This window comes from Papaver somniferum, unplaced genomic scaffold (genome assembly GCF_003573695.1).
Source record: "Papaver somniferum cultivar HN1 unplaced genomic scaffold, ASM357369v1 unplaced-scaffold_132, whole genome shotgun sequence".
NCBI classification, from domain to species: domain Eukaryota; kingdom Viridiplantae; phylum Streptophyta; class Magnoliopsida; order Ranunculales; family Papaveraceae; genus Papaver; species Papaver somniferum.
This window is the reverse complement of record NW_020622381.1, coordinates 22,226,812-22,249,440: the sequence shown is the minus strand read 5'-3', so window position 1 is coordinate 22,249,440 and position 22,629 is coordinate 22,226,812. Positions and strand designations below refer to the sequence as shown.

Sequence of the window (22,629 nt, the reverse complement as noted above, 5' to 3'; positions counted from 1 at the left end):
AAAAGCAAGAGCAATAACAAGAGCAAGAGAAAGAAGCAAGACAATGCATTAAAGAGGTAAGACAATGCCTAACAGGAAGTGCAAGAACAGGGACTATGCTTACACTAAGCTAAGCTAAAAGATGCAACTAAGTAAGCAAGAACAGCAAAGATGCTTGGTAATGCAAAACAGTATGCAAGAACAGTTAAATGCTTACACTAAATGCACAGAAGCAAGTGAGACTAAGATGCAGTTACACAGTGATGCTTATGCAAATGGATGCAGTGCAAGAAGATATGCAAGAATATAATATGACAAGTATGCCAAGATGATGTAAGATGCAATGCAGATGGCACAAGCTTCAGATGACAAATAAAAAAAGTTACAGGACAGAATCAATGAGCTGCAAGATGAGTTGATAACTGAATATGCAGGACAAAACTAGATGCAAGCTAAAGCTAATGATGCATCCATAAAGGCTAGATGGTGCAAGTTAAGAATTCTGTGAGGCTAGATGACAGTAAATGAAAGAATGCAAGAATGCAGTTGTAATGAAACAGTAAATGCAGTGAAGATGCAACAGGATGCACTAAGGATGCAACAGCAAGGTTAAGAAAGGTCTAGCAGCAACAGGCAACAGTTAGCTAGCTAGCTAGCAAAGGCTAGCCAGCAACAAGACCTGCAACAGCAAACAAATGCAGAGAACAGCAAACAAATGTAGAACAAAAACAACAACAGAGCCGCTAACCGAGTCCCCGGCAGCGGCGCCAAAAACTTGGTAGCTAAGGAATTAAACCTAAAACTATGGTTATATTTACACCTGCAAGTATACAGGGTCAGATAGTAGATAATGAAAAGCAGGGGAAGTCCACAGGGACAAGGAGGGAGCTGGTGTTGTTTCTACTTTTCTAGTGACAGAAAGTAAAGCAATGCAATACATTAGAATGGGAGGAAAATCAGCTTGCTCACTGATATGCCCCTAGTATTGACTGTCTTTTGACAGCACAGTCAATCACAGGCATACCAGAGCACTGATTACTTCCCATTGCTCAAACAAAACAGGCATCAAGATAAACATGAACAGGAGCTTGATATAAAATGTAACAATCACACACTCAAATTAAATACATGTTGGAGTTCAGAACAACTAAAATTAACAATGCATTTGAATTGAGAATCATGGAATTGAAAAGATTGAAACCCTCAAAGCTACAGTTCATGGAAATAACAAAACTATTCTACTGATGCTCTGGTTAATCCAGGCATACCCTACACAACACAACAGTCCCTTCTATTTATACCCACAGACCCAATTTGGGTTTTCCCCCAAATTACAAAATTAGGGTTCTTCCCCAAAAATATCCCTAATTTAAACAGAAATTAGGTAAATTATTTCTACCTAATTTGACAGTACAAATCAGACCCATATCTTCTATAATGCTCCTCCATGCTTCTCCCTAACAGTAATTAGAGTTTACTCGAAAATCCCCAAATTAACTGAAATTAGGGTTTGGTTTTTTCTTACCTTGATGTGACAAATCTCCTCAATTAGCATCGACCCATGTCTTCTCCTTGGTCCTCTGTTCCATTCCCATGCTTCTATTTCTTCTCTAGCCCTAGCTATTGTACCAATTTCTTTCCTAGGGTTTTCTGAGAAAGAAAAGAAAAGAAATTGGTAGGATAGATGGCTAGAATATGGGGGGGAATGATTATAGTGGAGTTGGTGGTGGTGTACGGTGTGAAGGAGTGGCGTTTGGTGGTACGGCAGTGGTGGTGGCGGACATGGTGGAGTTGGCAGGAGCAGAGCTCGACTGCTCGAAGGAGGAAGATGAGAATTTGGGTAAGGTGCGTTTGGCTGAAGGGTATAGGTGTTCTATACTTGGGTGTTAGGCGGGTTTAGCAATTGTTGATGAACAGCGAGGATGAGACGTTGGATGCGAAGATGATGGATCGATCTAACGGCGAGACAGAAGGAAGCGAGGAGCGACCGTTGGATGCGGAAGTACAACGAAACTGACGGCTCAAGATGGAGTTAGGTGCTGTAGTGTTAGACAGGATCTTCAGACTTTGATGACTGGCGATACTGCGACCGTAAGATGCTGAGATGATCAAATCTGACGGCTATAAAGGGAAACGGGCATGGATATATGAAATGGATTTGGGTGAGGGTTTTGGGCCTTGGGTATGCCAAGCCCATATCTTCTTTAAGAACAATTCTTCCTCTTCAAGCCCACTTCTAGCCTTTTGATCTTGTGCACAACATTCTTCGCGGCTTCCTTGTGTAATTCCTCCCGGCTTTTCACCGCTTTTATGCTCTTTTCCGCTCCGCTATTCATCCAAACTTTATTTATTACCTAAAAATGCAAAATTAATTAATAAAAATATTTATTCTTGAAAACAAAGAAAATACAGAATATGGGATAAAATGTAGAATTAATGCACAAAAGATGAGTTAAATGCCAAGAAAAATATATAGAAATATGCACTTTTTAGCACTCATCAAATACCCCCAAACCTACTACCATATATTTAAGTTATTGTGAGGTGAGACATATTTCTAGGTTGTTCTTCGGGAATATAAGACCGGATTATCAATTGGTTCATGTTCACCTTGATTTATCAAAAGACGGAACAAAAAATTCGTACGTACTTCTGTGGGAGACAGATTTATCTATCAGAATAGAATTATTTGTGTGAGACAATTTTTTTATAAGTCTTCGACTTTGGGTCGTAGCAACTCTTAGTTGTGGGTGAGATCATCTAAGGGAATCAAGTGCGTACAGTCCTGCTGGGATTCAGAGACGTAAGGAACGTGATTGTACCTTAATCGGTGTGAGACTTGGTTAGGGCTCAACTACATTCCAGTCCGAAGTTATCTTGTAGTAGGCTAGTGTCTGTAGCGTCATAATACAGTGTGGTGTTAAAATATGGACTAGGTCCCGGGGTTTTTCTGCATTTGCGGTTTTCTCGTTAACAAAACTTCTGGTGTCTGTGATATTTCTTTTCCACATTATATTTGTTTATATAATTGAAATATCACAGGTTGTGCATAGTCCAATCAATTGGTAAATACGACCTTTGGTTGTTGGATATAAATTGTTTGACGCTTGGACATTGGGTTTTGATACCATCCAAGTTATTTCTCTTATCAATTAGGCTCACAAATTTCTATCTGTCCAATTACAGATTGTATTAAGAAATTGAGATATAACTCTTGGATATTTTTCCTTTGTTGAGTCTGACTGTCTAGTTGATTCTCCCGGAATTATATTGGAGTTAGTCCATACAGATTGTCAAACGAAATATTGAGTGTGGTCGTTAGACTCCCGCTTTTTCACCTTTATCTCTCAGAAGCAGACAACCTTTATCACTAAAAGGTGAAAGAGTCTGGTCACTCCAAAATAAAAGACTTAACCACTCAAACATAAAATCTCCCATAGATCTATGGATTACTACCTTAGTGGAGGTCAAACGACTCGTCACAGTACCTTGTCAGGCCCGGAATCTTTCCTCCACCACGCATGGATGACTCTTGTAGGTATACGAATAACCGAGTTGAATGGCTAGGTTTGACCACGTCAGCCGAGGTCAAACGGCTCGCCACAGTGCCTCGTCAGGCCCGACATCTTGCCGCCATCGCGCATGGATGGATCTTGTAGGTCTATGGTTGACCTTCCCAGCCGACCTCTTCAATACGGTCCAGGTTGCTAGCTTGCGTTGACTATATCTAAGGTTGACAGCCTCAGACGGCTCACCTCCGCCGAGGTCAAACGGCTCGCCTCAGCCAAGTTCAAACGGGTCGCCCCAACCATGGTCAAATGGCTCGCTTTACACTCAAGATTAGGTCATAATATACCTCATCCAAGCTTGTTCCCTTCACATGACACACACGGTTACAAGAAGGATTCTGGAGCTCTCATAGAAGGTCTCCAAGTGCAAATACATGCAAACATGTGACAACCTAGAATAATGCTAACATGTCACACGACACGTCACATACAAAAGTTGATCACGTCACAGATTGAGGGGGGGGGGGGGGGGATAAACTTTGAGTTTTGGTCTGGAGGTCTATGGAAACGTGTGGGTATCAGCCTACACACACAAAGTGAATAGTCGGTCGTGAGGAGTCAGATTAGGATAAATTAGACAAGTTGTCTATCCTTATATATTCCTGAGATTTAAGAGAAGGTGATGATCCTTTCTCCTTATCGTTATCCCACCGAGTAGAGATTAGGGTTTTGCGGAGCTATAAATAGACCTACGATTGGTCATTCTAAACACAACACAACAGAACAACAACAAGTTTTCTGCAACTTTCTTGCTCTTAGAATCTCTTTGTCTGCAAATCTCTGCAACTGAGAAACTCTAATCTCATCTCTTTCGGCTTCCTTCCGTGACCAACCCTACCTTCCATCTGCGACTGAAGCAGTCTTTGAACGACCATCAACTTGGTTTAGGTAAGGATTGTTCGTCATTAGCCTCTCGTTCTCACAAGTCCAAAAAAATAAATTACCCGACACCTCGTATATTTTTCGACATATACAAGTATAAAATTGCCGGTGATCCGAACTTTTCCATTGTAAGCCTAACTGCGCTACAGTGAAATAAAATGTGTCTCGTAACTAGAAACTTGCATTGTAAATTTTTTTTTATAACTATAACCTAAAGTTTTCAATGTGACCTGAAATCAATTCCTTAATTTCTCGGTACTCCAAAATCTGCGAAGGAGCTCAAAAGTTATTGTGTGACTCAAAATCCACATCGTGACTCGCAATTTACTACCTTAACCGAATTTTTCTACTGATTCAAAATTATTTACTAACCTAAAATCTATTGCGACGCAGATTTTATCACGTGTCATGGTTCTGAGTATATTTTGCAAAATATCCAAACCATGACCTATTATTATTGGCTTGTGACTAAATCTTTTCAATTTACATAAGGTATGCATAGTAACCCAATACCAATAACGGTAACACAAATATGTACCTTAGGATTTAAGATGTCCAATATAACTAGTCTCCCAGGTAATTCAATGTAAGTTGTCTGGTCAACTGGTCCAACTTGCGCCCTAGCTAATATACAATAATCCTAGATAAAGTTGGAAAAACACATGATATATATACTTATCACAATAGGATTTGAAAGTAACTGTATATATAAATTACATTTATGTCCACACGTACAAGGAATTTAATGTTGGTTGTACCACCGACTTTATTCTGATATATCAAGTATCGGTCATGGACCTTACGATATCCGAAATCTCGCTGATACAAAGTGAAGGAGGGTGAACGAGAAAAGCTATTTTCTTTCGTGGATAAATGCAATGAAAAAATATTATCTGCACTAATTTTAGGTTTCTTTCGATGTTTGATTTTATACAAACTTAGTTGCAAATCACCATATTATCCTCATGGTTTTAAAATTTATCTGTAGATTCTACACTACCCTTATTTTAACTTGCATATATATGTTTTGCAAAGCATGGAATGATTTTGATATCTTCTAATATACCAAATTTCGGCGACAACATTTTTATGGTGTAATCTTTTTGTTTTGAAAACATATTTTTGGTGCGTATTTGACTTAGTCCAATCCCTCGCTCCACTAGTCTAGCCATTCAATTTTCGAAAAATGGGTCATTTGTCCAAATATTTTTAAATCACGGTTTAAATGGACGAGTAAAAAATAGTTTGGGTGAAATGGCCAAAAAGAAAATAGTAAGGATGAAACTGGTTTCATCCTAGCTTAAATTTAAAAAATAGCAAGGATGAAACTGGATACATCCTGTGTAAATTAAAAATAAGAAAAAATATTTAAAAATGGGCACGATGAAACTGGTTACATCCTGCCTATTTTTACATTTTTGTCCATTTAAACAGTATCAAAACCTAACTGTCCGTTTCACCCAGGAATTGTTGATTTTGGTCTTTTTAACCAATTTTGTGTTCAATTTTACCATTTGATACATTACCAACAATTTAATTTCATGTTTCACATATTTCCGGCTAAACGGTGCTAGTGTTTATAATAGAATGTCATGATGGTGACCTTGAAAATATTTGAAATTCAAAAATTAATTATGTATTCTCGATAAAAATAGACATAGTCTTTTGTATAGATGTATCGGAACGACTGATACAAATTTGATACACGATATTAATTAATTTTCACACGCATTATTTGTGTAGACTTTTAACAGATACATTATGAAATCCATAAAATAAAAACCCAATTCTCAGAGGATAATGATTCCTTTAAACAAAAGATAAAATAGATAATGTAACATCGTAGTACAACTCTATTGTAAGGATTAGGACATACTTGGCACTGTAGTGGATGTTCTAATAAACTTTATTTTTATTTTTATTTTATTCGGAAAAGAGGCTAACCTCAACAAATACATTGTAAAGTCGATTTAGGAAATCAGAACTTTACAGAAAATTTTCAAGATTATAATAAATTCATTCAACTTATAGTATCTTCATCAATTCTCGCCCGTCAATGCTATTCTTTCAGACCTAAAAACGATTATAGAGGACCTTCTTCTCCCGCCAAGGAAAAGGTTTTGAAACCAAAACCAACATGTATTAAAGCACAAGGTAAGGATTGGATCAAATCCGACCCTATGTTCACTAGAACATGTAGAGAACATGAACTGGAGTTTTAAAATTTTAGATTGCCTAAATTCAGAAAAACCTTAATTCAAAGAAACAAAAAACAAGCGAAGCAAGAACCCACGTAGCATCATGCAAGACTAAAATAGTACAATCACAATTATCACTGGATAATAAAAAGTAATAGAGGAAGAGGACTAGCTGCCTTCATCTTCCCACTGGATGTCAGCATCTAGCTTGATAGTTATTCTCAAGTCTACAGAAAAGTCATCCTAAATAATGTCAATAATCCAATGAAAAGTGCCCCCGCGGTTGGAGATGAAACGATGTTGGCTGACGAGGATGATTCACCGTCAACGTTAGAGGTGCTCTCAGAAAATGGTGGTGTAGGTTCAAGGGCGTTGGGATCATTGATAATGGTGTTTAAGGGGGTGCTTTTGGAAGAAACAGGTTCAAATGCAGAGGGAGTAGCGGTGGTGGATGGCATGTTACTAGAAGACGAGATGGACTCGAATGGGGTCGGGTTGGGGGTGATATCAGTGTCGTTGGAGGATGGGACAGGGAGTTCAGGGGTAGTTGCTGGGGTGGTGGTGGCTCCTAACAAAGGTGTTGGTGCTGGTGTTAATGATGGTGATGATGACGTATCACCAGAGGTTTCAGCCACGATGACTGCTAGTTTCATACCACCATCACAGTGACCATTGCTCCACAAATGAAGTAATGCGTTCCAGATGTCGTGAGACTTATTGTGGAGGCTCCACTGCTGTCGGAGGTAATGGAGTTGCCTGTTGCGCAACTAGCATATTCGGTTTCACTCACTTCATCAACAGTGTGCATTGCTCCATAGTTGAACACTGTCAAGAGTTGACAACCAAGTTTATCAGTTAGAATTAGGAAGTGAAAGACATATCAATGCTAGTTGAACCAAAGCGAAAAGTATCCACAGAATGATTTGCCAATATAAGAATTAACTGGTGACTGGTGAGCCTAGTCATAGGACATTTTAAGAATATATTGCTATAAGCAGAATTTTAACATTTGCAATTCGTTTTTTCTTTTTTGATGGATAATTTTCATTGTCACTGTTGGAATGAAAATGACACATTTTGTTTTGAATGGTTTACGTTACCTAGGCTGTCGCCAACAGTAAACGTCTTCCCACTAACCCATGAATCGTAATTAACATTCATTGTCCAACCTTGGGCATCACCACCAATATACTCTTTTGCCGAATTTGGCACTGCAGAACACCATCAAAACCGCAAATAAAACTTGCCTAATAATTCCCATTTTCAGATTTCAGCAAAACAAAAATAGAGACGAGAGATTTGCAGGGACAGCAAGAGATAGGAAGAGAGAATGTGCTGTGATCTAACCAAGTCTATACAATGCTTATACAGTAGCAATCCGCCCAATGTTCGAGAATCTGTTTGGATGGAGTGAGTAAACCGTTGGTACACTTAATTTCACTTAATCCTATAATAACTAAAAAAGTAGTGAACATTTTGAGGCTAAAGTAAAGGAACAGATGGAATGATAGGACTGGTTTATTTATTAGTTTATAAAGTAAAGAAGTGGGTGGTCTACTTTTTGTACTCCTATTTCATTCGTTTTATGAGGTTAGTTTTCTCTTATTAGCTTTGTACTCCCCAGCTCATTTGTTAGTTTCCTTTCAAACCATTTCAGATTCTTTAAACAACATGCTTATGGGCATGAATGGATGAATGATTGACCAAACCTAATGCAAGGTGCTGTAAAGAACTCCATTGTTTCCCTTTTACTAGTAGAAAAACGAATAAGTAGTTATTCGAAATTAGATGACCAGCCAGACAGCAGACAGATGGTTTTATTTTTATATTTAGGACATTCTAATTTATCCCTTTTATTGTATTCTTTTCGCTAGACAGGTCATTTTTATTTTCATTAGAAAAAAAAATATTCTTCTATTGTTTCGTCTGGCATATTGTGAAATGGCAACGCATTGCAGCTTGTTATCCACGTATCACCATTTCTACAGAAATTGACATGAAGCTATGCCACATTTCGATTCTAATTCGCATCCTAAAATATGTTAGAACCTGTAACAATGGAATTTATGTAAATAATGGTGAACAAAAATCAGAGAAGTAATGAATTGAATCTGTTGTAAATCAAACAACAGGAAGGGGATAGAGCCACTCGTTCACTAAGTTGTCCTTAACATAACTGTTAGTAGAAATTGACGTTTAGTTTCAAAGTTAGTGGGCTTTGGACAGTCTAATCCTCTCATTTCAGGCCTGATACTGTCTAGTCCAAAATTCTCCCCACCTGGACAATCTAGTCCAAAACTTAGATGAGTCAATCCTTTTTACACCGATCCATAAAAATATGATTTTTTCTATTACCCGAAATATTCCTGAACTATATTATGTTGGTTTTGGAGGAGAGAAAAATCAGATCGGAAAGAGAGAAGAGAAAGAAAGAGAGGGAAGAAGAGAGGCGATCTCGAATTAGGGATCTAGAAATAGTTGATCAAACGAGATTTATTTTAAAAAAAAGCAAGAAGAAGCTATAAATCATCATCAACAACCGGTATTCTTTGAAGATTTTTCTTTTGTGATTTTTTAATTGAGATTCTGAGTGACATTTTTGTTTAATTGCAGAAAGATCCTTCGGTGTCGAGGAATCAACTAGCGACGTTACTTTTATCTGTATCTCAAGGTGGTGTTCATTCTGATTCTCATACTTTTTATACGCCTTTTGATTTTGATTTTGTATTTTTCATTTTCACTTTATAGATCTGGATTTTATATAAATTGGAGGGAAATTTCGATGTGTAACCTAATTCTAATTCTTTTCGGAATTTTGTGTTCTTTTGTTATGATTTCAATCTTGTTAGTGTTCGAACTGGATTTGGGTGGAATTTTGTTTTTTGATTAGTGAACTGCTGAAAATGTGAATTTTGTTGATTGTACGTAGAAAATGAGGATTCTCCTAGCAGTGACAAGGAAATTACGAAGAAGCTTATACATGAGGTTCTTGTTCTGCACTTTATTGCTTGATTTTTTTGCCATCTCTAATTGATTTATGGGCTTATTTTTTTCATCATTATTGAAGAAGTGTATTGTCTTGGTTGAATACAGTTTTAGCAAATAATATATGTGCAAACATATATAGTCTCCTTCTTTGATAGACTTTCCAATACCAACCATACTAGACATGACACCGATACAAGTTTCTGGGTCGATGTTACACAGTGGAAAATCCTATGATAACGAGGCTTTGAATGAAATTTAAATGCCCAAATCACATGTAACTACTGTTTCTAAACATAAGAACGATATGATTCAATAAACATAAGAACGGAAAACACGTACGTACATTGAGCCTCCTCTTTTTAACTTGTATAGAGCTGTAGGACGACCATAGTGACCATTTCCGCTTTGATCCAGTAGTTTCATTTCAAGCCATGCCCTAACTTCTCCAGGATTTTTAACTTAACACTCACGGATACGTTGTCCTGGGATTCCATAAATTCCATAGATCTTTTATCCGAGTTTATTTTTTTTTAGGATTCTAACGCCTTGCATTAACCTTTTGAGCGCCACTTGCTTCCCTATACAAGTTGGTGCATACTATTAATCCACCGTCACCATCACAAACCCATTTTTGTTTTCGAAAGACTAATCTTGTGTCCTCTCTAGCCACGGGAAACAAGGTAAGCCATCAAAATAGACTTGCTAAGTAAGCTTGCAGTTTCTACAATATAGATGTATTTTCATGTACACCATCTATATGCGGTGTACATAGAAATGCACTTTTTTTGTCCTTATTATAAGAGATGTATATGCTTGTACACCACTTATATGATTTCTTGTATATTCCACGTGGACTATTTTTAGTTTTACATATGAAAAACTTGGCCTTCGTGATGAAATGGGTATCGTAACGATCTTTATGACTTCTTGAAGATATATTACCTCATGTTATTGTATGCTTGTATTAATTAATTGGGATAAATAAGGGTAGATTCATTCGTCCATTTGTCTTCTTTTTTTTTTTCCAGAAATGGACTTAATAGAAGTTACAGATCAGGTTCGCCCCTACCATTTTGTAATAGTAATAGATTTTCTTCCTCTGAGATTTTCTATGCATTGGTTAGTATTTATTATAAGCCGCAAATCAGAGCATTGCCTACAAAATAGTTTTGGGGTCGATATATATGTTGAGAAGCAAACTGCCTATATTTAGAAAAAATAACAAAAATCATACCGCTGTTAGTATCTCAAGTTCTCAACCTTTTTATTTATCCTAATTGCAGGTGTAGTGAAGGTCAAAGATGATAAAGATGAGTCCCCAACTTATGTTGCTATGCTTGCATCCCAAGATGATGCAACGCGGTGCAAGGTATTTGTTCTAGTTGTATACTTTGGTTTCATTGATGATTCCTACCTTAATATTGGTCCTAACTGATAACATGATTGTGTGATTTCGTCTTTCTTAGTTGAATTTGATAAGTACAACCTTCATTTAATGAAATAACATATTGATTCTTAATGTGTACATAATTGTACACATGTAGATAGCTAATGTGTATATAGTTGTACACTTGTTGATTGTTATTTGTTAATATGAATGATTGGTGTTGTGCATATTTTACACGGGTGTACATATTGGTGCACATGTGTAAATCTTATGAAAAAGTACGTACCCCTTGTTTTACAACGGTGTACATATTGGTGCACCTGTGGGAAGTAACTCGCATTAAAAAATAGGTTTGTGTGGGGTTGTGAATGATTAGCTTTATGCATGTTTTGAAGCGGTGTACGTATTGGTGCACCTCTGTAATTCTCATGTAAAAGTAGGTTTGTGAGTGGTTATGAATGATCGTTTTTCTGCATATTTTGCAGGGGTGTACACATTGGTGCACCTGTATGATTCCCATGAAAAATTGTGCCCGAGTGTGAATATGAATGATCGATTTTATGCATGTTTTGCAGGGGTGTACACATTGGTGCACTATTGTACTTTCAATGAAAAATAAGGATCAGTTTTAGGAATGTGTCACAGGGATGAATATATTGATGCACCAATATACTTCTCATGAAAAAGTAGGTCTTGGTGTGAGTATGATTGATCTGTTGTGCATCTTAGTAATCTCTTTTTTGGTAAAGTGCAATGAATCATTATACTGGTATGTTTCGAAGCCATATTAAGTTTGTGTAGTAATGCCCACATGGATTGTGTCTCTGACCATAAACTGAGTAACTTTTTATTTTGATTGTTTTCTTGCTTTGTTTTCTTATGCGAATGTTGGTGAAAGGATAATCACTTTCTTTTCAAGCTGCGATTTCTTATGTTCATTGGTTTGTCCTCGATGCAGGTTATCCGCTAAACTTACCTATGCAAATCTGAATGTTATCCAACTGGAGTTTGGCGTGGTTGGTATTTTTCTCTGTCTATGTGGATTAGGGTGCAGTTTGGCTATCATGGATTCTGGATTTTTTGGATCTTTGCAGCGTTGTACATAATTGTACACACCAATGTAAATTAAAAAAATTAAAAATGAAAATTATATAGTCATCTGGGTACTCTTTTTGTAGCTCTCGGAAAATGCTTTCCAAATATGTAAAGTTTGTCGATTTTGGACGAGCGGTTCAAAAGATAAATTATTTTTTATATTATTCAAAATTGTTGACATCATCATGAGTCAGTGTGGACTAAATTGCAAATATTTGGACTAAATAATAATAATAAGGGTTATTAGTGTACTTCCCATATTTTTGGACTAATCTGTACCTAGTTGACTCGGACTGGACTAAATTGTATCTCTGGATTGATTTTTGGACTAAACAGTATTTTTCCCTAACTGTTACTGGTATCCCTTAAAAATGAATGGTGCTAATACCCATAGCGTAGTTGCGTCAATAAGTGATAGATTAGAAAAGATATTTGGACTACCTACAAAAAAAAATGAGAAATTTCTTGTTTGGTCCCAGGCCCATATAATTATTTCTAGTAGGGTCCATCCATATTAATTGTTTAACCATAGGTCCACATTTGTTTAAAACAAGCGAAATGACTAAAATACTCCTTGTTTCCAAGCGTGTGTGTCTACACGGTTCCTTGTTAACGTAATATCACTCGATCTCCTTCTCTCTCCCACAAAAAACCCAATCTCGTATCCGCCTACTGAACAAAGAACAAAATTCTGAAAATCGTTGTAAAAATCTTATGATCATCAATAAAAACTGAATAAATCCATGGGAATCGTAAGAATTACTCTATTCCCATACTGAATGATCTTAAAATTCACTGAAACCCTAGATTTTTTGTGTAATCTCCATTAAAATGGTAACAACAAGAAGAATCTTCAAAATATTATGAGAAGAGGAACTAATTCTACTCCAAATCAGTAGAAGATGATTTTGAAGAACTAATTCTAATTCTGATTTTTTTCACTTTCTATTTTCCATTTTTTTAATCCAACAATGGATATCTCTTATATTGATGAAAAACCTATTTTAGATCCAATTTTTATTCTAATTTTCGATGATCTTTTATGTTCTGAAAGTGCAGATTGCCTAAACTCTGTTTATAAACTCTATTGATTTTTGGTCTGCTGTTATTCCATATTTTAGAGTGCAAAGGAAGTTTCTGAAACAGTGCAGAATGTCCATACTCATTGATTGAATTTCTTTTAGAATCCTAGAGGCGTAGATAGGCTATATTGTGGCGATTTTGCTATGTTCTCTTCTATAAAGTTACAATCCTACGTAATTAGGGTTAGTTGAACTCAAATCTTCAATTTCGTGTTGTTATTTTGTTTACGTTTTGATAATTAGGGTCATAAACTTTTGGGAATTAGGGTGCAGATAGCCTATATTGTAAGGATTTTTTTGATGATTCATCTGTAACTCTGTATATGTGGTGCTTGGTTCAAGTTTTTTACAACTTACTAGTGACTGGCCAGCCATTACTCATTTGTAGAAAAACCGTTGTTTGCGAAGGTTATAGGTTTTTCGTATGATAAACAATGATTGTTAATAGCGTAAAGAAGTTAGATATTGTTTTCTCTTCTTCTTTATTCTGATAATTAAGTTGCTAGTGGTATTAGATAACAGTATTGTAAATGTTGAAAAATGAAGGTAATCGTGCGATTCAAAGTTGATACAGATACATGGTAACAAGTACAATTTATGAGATAGATTAGTAGACTCAATGATATCTCATAATATCTCATAATATTCATAATGCTCATAACAAGTACAGATATAATATCTCATAATGCTCGCAGAAGTTGAAACACTACAACACTAAGAATATATAGGTTCATAGGCTCTTTAATATTTCATTGCATGTTTTGGAATGTCATAAGAAATCAACATTTTCTTTTTGGTTTACATTGTTATGTTCTAGTGGTTTTTAGTTGAAAGATTTATTATCTTTAACAGTGGAGACCACATATACTATGATTCTTCTACATTGTTATCTTTTAATGCAGATCACCTATACTATGGTTATTGTGTTTATGTTATAACACAAGAACAATGCAGATCACCTATATTATGATTATTGTACATTGTTATGGTTTTTGGGAATTACGTTTTGATAATCAGTGGGATGGTTTTAAAATGACACATTTTACGAATCTAGGTGCCACCAGAACAAGAGTCTCCTATGCGGAAGGCTTCGAGGGAGTCAAATGAGAGGCGTGAGGAGATTGCTAGGGTCAAAACACGGGTCTTTGAACGAAATACTAAGGTAAAAAACTGAGAATCATTCTTTTTGTTTTTAATAGTACATATAGCCTGCACCGGATAAATTCCCCAGAAGTTAGTACTGACAATATGATAACTATTTCATATTTTCATAAAACATAAAACATCGAACACCAACTATTTCATTGCTCTCCATAATTGTTATCATCTGTCTACAGATAGTTGTAGATGGGGAAAAACGATTTGCTGGTTTTTACGGAATTGAAGAGACGTCTGTGTGGAGACTCCTTGAACCGAGCGAAATGTTGAACCTCACACAGATGCACTGCAAGAAGGGAGTGCTTTAAGTTCGAGAGATCAATCTGTAGGACTCTGGCCTAAACCAAGAACAATGGTCGTTCCAGAGTCAATTCGGTCACAAGAGAAGATGGGTTGATCTGTAGGAGGGAAGCTGAGAAATGCGTGGGATCAATGGTGATCTGAGATTGTAGGTGTGTTGTGAATTCAGCGTAAGAACGCTCTGAATGATTGAATTTTACTCGAACGAGAGTGATTGCTCAGACGATGAATTCGTATAGACGAAAGATTGTCTGTATGAACTTGCAGAGAAATTGCTTGTTTAGACGAATGTTCGAGTATTCGAATCGTGTCCTTTCAATCATGATTCAGAGGTCTTTTTATATTACTAAATTAAAAACACCATGATCCCATGAAGTGTCACAGTTGCTGGAATCAAAGAGTGGGGAAGTGGGAAATCGTGTTAAAACTAGTTGCTCATCGTGCGGAGACTTGGTTAATTTTCCACCCACTACTTTACTGACTCTTCCAACTGATTGCACGACTTGCTCACATTCTCATCGTGGGTGAATACACGTGTCGTAGACATCCAGACCAAAACCCTAGTTAATACCCCCCATGTGACACGATTGATATCTCGTGATTGTGGAGTCAGTTGCTGACTTTATGGAACGATGAGTCCATGTATTGCTGAGTTGAACATGATTTGCAAATATTCTAAAACTCATGAATTAAATATGTCTGCTGAGACGAGGTATTATTATGTTAATTACCAAAGACGAACAAACTGTGTTGCTAAATTGTTGAATATTGATATTTGAACAAATATTATCGAATATGAGCAAATATTGCTGGTTCGAGAAAATATTGCTAATTCGAGCAAATATTGCCGGTTTGAGCCAATATTGCTCATTTGATGAATTATTGGTAGCAGAACCAAATAAAATATTAATTTAAGATACTGACTGCTGGGTCGAGTATAATAAATAAAAATGTTGATCATGGAATCAACATAAAATTATCAGTTTTTAATCTGCTCAGAATTATGTTTTTGCAGAGCCCTGGATTCAAAAACCCTAATTTTAATGAAATAATGATTTATTCAAAATCAACCGCCGAGTGAAGCAGGGACCGGCTACATGGGATGATGACTCCACCATTTAACGCCCAGATGCTCGAATGAGCAAAATACCAAAGTCTCTTGAGGACCAGTTGGTGAAAGAATGATTAAATGCTGGTTTAATCATTTATTAAAATAATGCTCGTGTGAGTGACAGATAATAAAACCTAGCCATGAAAAGATGAGGGACCGACCAAGAGGTCATGGTACCGGCTCTTGGTGGTTGTGGGACCAATTGATGGTCGTTTGAGAAACCCCCAATTGTTTGGAAAGAGTTTGAACCTAATATGAGCAATTGAGCAAATTAGGTTAAAATCATTAAAACGTGTGGGACCGGCTGTTTGCAAGCCTTAGGGTCACCCTTGGTCGGTCAAGGGGATGTGCCTGTGTCACCATAGTGTCCGTGTCTCAGTCCTGAGAGTTTCAATATTTTCCAATGCGCGTTTGAGCAACATTTTGAGAAAATATGCAGAATCCAGGGTTTTGCTGAAACTAGGAAAAATACAAAAGATGATGAAAAATAATAAATGAAACAGGGAACTGCAAGGTACGGGACCGGCCACGGGTAGGGCATGGCCGTCCGGCTGATAAGCACGGACCCACACTTTCCCACTTTTATGTAATTTTGCGTATTTTCTCTGAATTGAGGGAAATCCCATGAAACCGGAGAGTTTTATGAAATTAGGGAACTTCCATGAGATGAGAGAAATAAAATAATAATAAGATAGGGAATGATGGAGTGTGGGACCGGCAATGGCCAAGGCATGGTCGGCCTGCCAACGGGCACGGTCCCAGGGAATTCTTCCCAATTTTATGTAATTTTCATGATTTTAGAGAATTTTCATAAAATCAGAGAGATTTGTTGAAACCAAGGTATTTTGTTGAAATCAGGGAGTTTTCATGGAATGAGGAAAACAAAACAAATAACAATAATAAAATAAGAGGCGTGTGGCACCGGTTAGGGAATGACCGGCCGGCTAGGGCCCGGTCCCACGAGTTTTCTTAATTTTATAATATTTTTCATGGGTTTAGGGAAAATTCATGAAATCAGGGAATTTTCATGGTTTTAGGGAAAATTCATGAAATCAGGGAATTTTCATGGATTGATAGAAATAATAAAATAATGGGGACGTGAGGTTTGAGACCGTCCACGGCTAGGGCATGGCCAGCCGGCTGGTGCTCGGTCCCGTGACACCTTTCCCTAATTTTATTATTTTCTTGACATAAAGAAATATCATGAGATTAAAGAATTTCCTTGAATTGAAGAAGATTTGCTCGGACGAGAGAATTTTCATGAGATCAGGTAAAAATAATAAAATATGATAAAATATAAAATTGGGCGTGGGATTGGTCACGGCATGACCGGCCGGCTGGTGAGCCCAGTCCCTGGCGCCTTTACTAATATTTTATTATTATTATTTTTCCTTCCTATTTTGCATAAGTTCATCGTTCATTCGTATTTTTGAAATGCTCGTTTGCGCATTCAAATGCGCATTATTGATAAGTAAATTTGCACCATTTTAGTCAGGGTTTATTCGATGCTCAGATGCATGTGCGTTGAATATTTATCACTAACCCTTGGAATTCTGCTGGGAAGAACCACGAATTGAAGTGACGAAATATTACGAAGAATCGTAGAATATTGCTGATTAGAGATAATTAACTTGATGGCTCTAATTATCTGAGGGTGGAGTAATATGAACTTGTTGGAGCGTCATATTTCCTTATATAGTCAGGGAAAACCAGGTTGCATCCTGAAGACGTTATCGCTCTATACTAGCAGGCAATCTGTCTAGGAGCCGTATGATGAGTGCTAAATAGTGCATATTTATATATATTTTTGTTGGCATTTAACTCATCTTTTGTGCATTAATTCTACATTTTATCCCATATTCTGTATTTTCATTGTTTTCAAGAATAAATATTTTTCTTACTTAATTTTGCATTCTTAGGTAACAAATAAAATCTGGATGAAGTGCGGAGCAAAAAGAGCAGAAAAGTAGTGAAAAGCCGGGAGGAATTACGCAAGGAAGCCGCGAAGAATGTTGCGCGCAAGACCAAAAAGCTAGGAATGGGCTCAAGAAGGAAGAATTGTTCTTAAAGAAGATATGGGCTTGGCATACCCAAGGCCCAAAACCCTTACCCAAATCCATTTCCTTTATCCATACCCATTTCCATGAGAGCCGTCAGATTGGATCCATTTTGTCATCCAGCGGTCACCTCATCACTGTGCATCAAATCCCGATGATTCCGCCCAACACTACAGCACCTAACCTAATCTAGCACCGTTGACTTCGTTGTGTTACACATCCAACGGTCGCTACAAACTGCTTCTCTCTTATCCGTCCGATCTACCTACCATCTCCATATCCAGCAGCTCAGCTCGCCAAACATCGAACCAGATGCTCCCGCTTCACACCCTAGCACCAAACCCTATACTACCACCCAAACACTCCCTCCTTCCCAAAACATCGAACTCATCTTCTCCACCCGACCATTTCCAGAACCACCATCGCCTGCAACTCCACTGCCACCACCAGACCTCGAGCTCCACCACCACCACAACCAGCCGACCAAGAGACCTATCGAACCCCCTAGTCTATCTCTCTCCCTCGTAGCGTCTTCTCACATAGGTGCTAAGATTAAGAGAGGCAGGCTTAGGGTTTCGCTCCAAGATAGGGTTGCAGTGCAAAGAAGACGAAGAATAGGGGATTTCGAGCAGCGTAAAGCCAGTACAAAGCATGGGTTGGGTCGAAATTATCCAATTGGTATGTCAAATTTGATTTTCCCCAAAAATCAATTTAGGGTTATCAACATTAGGGTTTGTAGAAATTTTAGGGATTTGTAAAACTATAAAAGGGGATGTGTAGGAGATGTAAAAACTGTTCTTGGACTAGCCAAGTTTCCCCCTAATTGGGTTAGGTTTGATTTTAATTTCATTGTCAATTTTCATCATTTGCATATTTTTCTTCTTGTTCACTGTGTTGTGTTTGATGTTGTGTAATTGTTGATGTGTTGTTAGTTTAATGCTCCTGTTCATTTGTAATTGTTCCTGTTTAGTTCTAGGTGTTAGCATGTTCTAATTCACCACTAGGGTGAAGATGAAACCTTAATGCCACTGTGTAGGAGACTACAATTTTGGCCTCTCATCACTTTGCTCTCACATTGTATGTCAGGCATACATTGTAGTTAGGATACCCCTGTGATTGAAAGTGCAGCAGCCCATGTTAATTGATTATGGTCCAAACCTCAGACTAGTTATGCTCTAATCAGATAGCTAGTACCTTGGGAGGATAATTTGGTTGCAATTGGAATATCCGACTTAGTCTAGGTTAAGAGGTGGAATCAATTCCTCAGTTTTGCCATCAACCTTCATCTCATCCACAATTCCATCTTCTCTGTTTAACTTGCTTTCTTGTTTCTTCATTTGTTTTACTTTCACTTCTCATTTGCTTTACCCCTGCACTGCTGCATTACTACTTGCATTTCTGTTTTGCACTTTCTTTACTACTTTTTACCTGCAAACTCTGTTGCAATTTCTGCTTTTGCATTTACTGCACTGCTGCTTACAGCTCTGTTGCTACTGCACTGCTGTGGCATTTTCCTGTTGCTTCTGTAGCTTCTTCAGCTGCTGCTGCCTGCTCTTTGCACTCCTGCTGCTTGCTTTGCTCTCCAAGGCTCAACTTCACTCCTGACCCAAGTCCAATTCAGTGAAAACCAAGGCTAAGGCCCAACCAACTGAGCCCAAAGCTCAGGTCACGTCCCAAAAGCCTCTGAAGCCCAGTTAAGGCCAAAGCCTAGTTCACTACTAAGCCCAACTCACAAGTGAATTGTTAAGCCCAACGCTCAAAACCAGTTTCCAGAACCAAAGCCCATTTGCACTTCAAAGATAACTGAGCCCAAGCTCAGTTCATTTTATTTTTAACAAAACCCACTAAGCCCAATTCATTCAAAGGGCATTCAAACCCATTAGTACTCACAGCCCAATTTAAGCCAAAAGCTCTAAGCCCAAAGCAAATCTAGGAACCCAATTAGCTGAACACTCCAAACACACCCGATCTCTGTGGATCGACCCGTACTTGCACGAGCTACAACCGACGACCGTGCCCTTGCGGTATTACTGTAGGCCGTTTCCATCGCATTTTTATACACTCTTCCGGACGCCGTTTTGGCGCCGTTGCCGGGGATTGGTGCTGTGTTTTTATCTTGTTTTTTTTTTGCTATTTTTGCATTTCAACTGCATAGCATTTGCATCTGCATCTGCTTCACTTCATTTGCTGTTGGACCCTGCTGTTCTGAACCTGTTTTTTTCCTCTGCTGGGACGCCACCAAGGAAAAGAACCAAAAACCAACCCAACTGGTTTTTGCAACCAATATCAGAGCAGCTGGGCTGTGCTAAAAAGGTAAGCCTAAACCCATTCCATTGAGAGAACCCACACCTGTGGGCTTCCAAATTTTTAATTGTGGGATTTGTATAATTAACCCCAATTTTTTGGGCTTTTTATTTTTCTATTTTGGGTTTGTAATAATTTATTTGTGGCTTGTTTGTTTTAATTTGTGGGCTTGTATTTATTTTGTGTGGGCTTGTTTAAAATTCTTTCATTGGACTTGTATTTTAGACTCTGGGTTTAAACCCAGCTGAGCTTATAACTGATTGTGGACTTGTAAGTGAAGCTCGAAACCAAAGTTTTAAAAACAAACGTCGGGCCTTAACCAACTGGGCCAAATTAAACTTTCAAAATTAAAACTTGAATTTTCGTAGGCCGCAGCTTTCCATTTCATTAGAGGCTTGCACAGTGGGCTTGCTCCCATTTCAAAAACCAAATTTTATTTTCTTCATTTTATTAAAAAAAAAAAAAAAAAAAAAAAAAAAAACCAAAATTTTCTTTTGCTCCCAATTTTAAACCAAATTTCTTTTATATCCCACCAAAACCAAATTTTTCCCAAAAATCCAAACCCATCAAAAACCAAATTTTTTTAAAACCCATTAAAACCAAATAGTGGGCTTTGTGTCATTTCAAAATGGGCCAACCTCGTGCTCTCCATGAATACATGTATCCATCAATACAAATTCCATTATCATGTATTGTCTTACCTCAAACCAATAACCCTTTTAAAATAAATGCAAGCATGATACAAATACTTCCTATATTTCGAGGGTTCGATTCTGAGAACCCCTATACTCATGTAGAGAGTTTGAACAAATTTGTCGGACTATGCAACCTGATCATATGTCCGAAGACTCTCTGAAATTGCGTTTGTTTACATTTTCTTTAAAGGAAAGGGCCAAAACATGGTTTTACGGTTTGAGACCACAATCAATCACCACTTGGGAACAACTCACTAATCATTTTTCCAAAAATTCTTTCCACACATAGGACCATCGCTATTCGTCAAAGTATCAATTGTTTTGTCCAATTGGATGAGGAAACTGTTTTTCACTATTTTGAACGTTTTAATGATTTGTTGAGTGAATGTCCGCACCATGGAATTGAGAAGTGGAGACTTCGTCGTCATCCTCTATGAGGGACTAGACTTTAAATCTCGAACCATGGTGAGTCTATGTGTAATGGTGAGTTTATTGATAAATCTGTGGATGAGCATGGAATTTTTTAGCCGAGATTGCAGAAAAACCCATCAATGGGAATCCGTTAGGGAAACAGGAACAACACCACATGATATGAGTCACCCTCATGAATTAGAGTTTTATTCTTGTAATAGCTCCGACCTTAGGATTGAAAATTATCCTAGATTGCAAAATTCCTATCATGATGATGATGATGATGATTATGATGTTATGTTAGAAGAACATGTCTATACTGAAAATGTTATGGAACCTTTGGGTTCAAATACATTAGGCTTCTCTGCCCCGACCTTAATGCATGATATTTCTTCTAGTATTCCATGTGATGTTTCCCCTGATGTGCCGATACACGAGAATAAATCTGTTGATGATGTTGATAATTCTGATTGTAATCTTGCCAATTTGATTGATGATTGTGAGCATGATGTGACATGTGTAGATGAGTTAGGAGATTTTGATTTGATTGATAATGATGTGCCTATCGTTCTACCTAAGTCACAATCTGATGGCCTTCCACCCAACCTAGATTTGGTTTGTACCCATATTGTAAAACCAATTTTTCTGAAAATTCCTAATCTAGGATTGGAACTGTGTGCTTCCCAAGTCCTCTTGGACTATTTTGCTTCAAAATATATACATTTAAAGAGCCACAGTTGGAAATTGCATGTTTGCCCATCCCGAAAACAGTCCATTATGAGTTAGACCTTTTGAATCCTGAACCCTAAAATTAATAGATTTTGTGCTTAAAAGTAAACCTGTTGAAAATTTGGTTTAGGGGTAATTCATTCGGTTTTTCACTCTCACTCCCATTTAAGTCCAATTTTAGTGTTTTGAAACTTTCTTTGTCTCTACACTTTTCTTTTGGGTTGATCCTCAACTCTTTAGATTGTTAGTGTATGGTGAATTTTTTGTATATAATCCAGTAGATAAATTTTAAAAACCTTTTGTTCTTTTGTATATATTTTCTAATCCAATATGATCTCGGCTGAAATATGTTGGATTTTTTCCTTGAATAACGGAGTTTTAATTCTGCTTTCGCCGAAATCGGGTATTCTCTCTCCTTTTACTCTACTCAGCATGTCCCTTTCCATATGTTGCATTTTAATCTTTTCATATTTTGAAACATTGAGGACAATGTTTAGTTTAGGTTTGGGGGTATAGAGTAGATGCCATGATAATTGCCATAATTGAAAACGAACTCCTCTCTTTTTGAAAAAAATTGAAAATTTCAAAAAAAATTAAAAAATCAAAATTCAAAAAAAATTAAAAAATGAAAATCATAAAAAATGGAGCTCATTTACCTTGAAATGTTGACTCTTGTGCAAATAT

The 22,629-nt window shown here is 37.3% G+C and overlaps 1 long non-coding RNA gene and 1 pseudogene across 1 annotated transcript; one reads left to right on the top strand and one right to left on the bottom strand.

The window, feature by feature from the left end:
- Positions 1–6,318: 6,318 nt before the first annotated feature.
- LOC113332916 lies at positions 6,319–7,849 on the bottom strand (annotated as a pseudogene).
- A 1,195-nt stretch (positions 7,850–9,044) lies between these two features.
- LOC113332997 lies at positions 9,045–12,210 on the top strand. The gene is made up of 5 exons (XR_003351759.1): positions 9,045–9,170; positions 9,242–9,299; positions 9,558–9,613; positions 10,900–10,985; positions 11,962–12,210. It is a non-coding gene; the product is annotated as an uncharacterized LOC113332997 (long non-coding RNA).
- The last annotated feature ends 10,419 nt before the right edge of the window (positions 12,211–22,629 follow it).